Source organism: Rosa chinensis, chromosome 1 (assembly GCF_002994745.2).
Source record: "Rosa chinensis cultivar Old Blush chromosome 1, RchiOBHm-V2, whole genome shotgun sequence".
NCBI lineage: Eukaryota > Viridiplantae > Streptophyta > Magnoliopsida > Rosales > Rosaceae > Rosa > Rosa chinensis.
Window position 1 is genome coordinate 47,422,344 of NC_037088.1, and position 2,304 is coordinate 47,424,647.

The 2,304-nt window shown below is 34.5% G+C and overlaps 1 long non-coding RNA gene across 2 annotated transcripts; it reads right to left on the reverse strand.

Annotated features, from left to right (window-relative positions):
• Window positions 1-272: 272 nt before the first annotated feature.
• Window positions 273-1,325, reverse strand: LOC121052162. Of its 2 annotated transcripts, none has more exons than XR_005808229.1 (2): window positions 1,159-1,325; window positions 273-874 (listed from the first exon to the last, which is right to left on the reverse strand). It is a non-coding gene; the product is annotated as an uncharacterized LOC121052162 (long non-coding RNA). The 2 variants fall into 2 exon arrangements; XR_005808230.1 differs by having other exon boundaries at window positions 1,131-1,325.
• Between the last annotated feature and the right edge of the window lie 979 nt (window positions 1,326-2,304).

Here is a 2,304-nt window from a genome sequence, read left to right on the forward strand (position 1 = left end):
CGTCGCCAAAAGCCAAATTGCAGTCGCAAAAGACCAACGGCGACGGCAAAATTGCCGATGTCGTTGGTGGCATCGCCATTGCTATTTGTGACGGCAATTACGCCGTCGCATGAATTTTAGCCACGGTATTTACGCCGTCGCAAGGAAATTTTGCCGTAGCGAAAGGTCATTCGCGACGGGAACATTGCCGTTGCAAGGTGTGAATTATTTATAACAAAAAATCTGCCATGCAAATTGCATGCAATATTTTAAATTTTTATTTGGGCAAAAAAGAAATAAATACATTAGATTAATTTTCAATATCAATTTAATACATATTCACCAATATTCAAATACATGAAATTCACAAAGTTAAAATACATGTAGTGTTAAGACCAAATCCTCACCAACCTAATCTCTTCTGCAAATCCATTACCAGCAACCCAAAGAGCCTTGCAACGATTATGTATCTCAGCCTAATTCAGCTAGATGCCAATCTGTTGTGTTCCTAAGTACCAAATGAGTTCACCTTCCTCTTAAAAGAAATGAAGGTCAGGCTAGAAGCATAATTAATACATAAAGGTATGCCTAACTATTACAGCCTAGAAGTCATAATCTGTCGTTGGACTGTGACTGCTATTGAAGCTGTAAATGTGATTACATGTACAAGATCACCACTTTTGTGAAAAAATGTTCACTATGCACAAAGGGTTTAGCTCACAAACTCACCTTTCTACTTCAGAAAGAATGGAGTCATATGGCTTGAAACTCGCATTCGCCAGGTGATCCTACACCTCATGCCTACTTTGGAAGTATCTACATATAACTTTGTTTTGTCGATCTCCACAATCAGATGTGCATACATAACAGGTGAATGTGGAATGTCACTTCCTCTCTGCAAAACAAACGACACATGTTCAAAAGATAAGTGAAGCACCCATTTTAAGAGAAGAAGTATTGCTCACAAGGAATAAGTAAAACAGAACCTATTCAATTTACAAGACATAAGTAATCAGTCACCTTGTGCTTCATGTAACTGATTAGAATTGAAGAGGTAATTGAAATCCATATACAAAAGTAACCAATTCAAGAAGCCAATAAAAACAGTACAACTAAATGATGCAAACATGTAAAAAAGATAAGTGAAGCACCCATTTTAAGAGAAGAAGTATTGCTCACAGGGTCAATGCCAACTCTCCCACCAGGGGCCAAAACATCATTCAGCCATTCAATAGTTGTAGGTACTCCGAGACTACTAGCTCACATGAGAATCCAACTAGATCTCAGCTGCTTTTCAGCCTATATGATAAAGAGACAGCAATAAGAAAAGGAAAGGAAATTCAGAAAAGCTTCATATTTACATTCATATCCGATACTGAAGGGAAATACAGCATATAAGGTAGCTACTATTAGGGACCATTTCATTACAGCTGTACTCAACACGCGTCTAGGAGACGTGGGAAAATATCTAAATAACTATTCTACTGGGCTGCTAAGCCAAAAGGAAGGGCAACTGAGATGTTGAATATGTTAAGGTCTGATGAATGGTGCTAACATTATATTTATGCATATTTCCATGAATATCAAAATAGAAAGTAATATAGGTACTTAATGAAATTGTATTGACAGCCCGCATTGAAGAAATAGAGAGCTTAAAACCAAACATGAAAATGACAAATAAAAAGAGCAATGAACAAATACCAGAAAGAACATATAATAATCCAATATTCAAGAAAAAGAGAAGGAGAACGTACTAGGTATTATCTCTTATGTGAAACATCAAAAATTCAATGTTCAAAACTACATATAGCTACATATAAGACAAAACAATTCTTTTTTGTAGTATAGTTTAACATAAAAATTGAAGAGTAATATGCTCCTTGATACAGAAAAAGCAAACAGAGCTGAACAAAAGTATGATTAAAATGAATGTTATATATTCAATTAATTAAAAAATTTACCTTCTGTAATCATATGTGCATTTTCATTTGGAGCTGCAATAATATCTTGGCTGTTACTCTCTGATGCTTCAGCAGTTTCTGGATGAGATACTATAACTAGAAATCAAACAACATCAATTAATTGATTTGTCCAAACAAACATCATTCTTTTATTAAAACTATTTATATAGATCAACATTTTGAAAAGCATAAAATAGACCTACCTCTTTTCCATCTACATGATATAATCTGATCAACACGATTACATGTAGTTCTTCTTGTAACAAAATCTTCACCATACGAAATTTGTTGAATTTTTTGTTCATTGTCATGATTTCCATCATCACACTCTTCTAACAATCTTTTTGCTCCTCTCATTATAGTT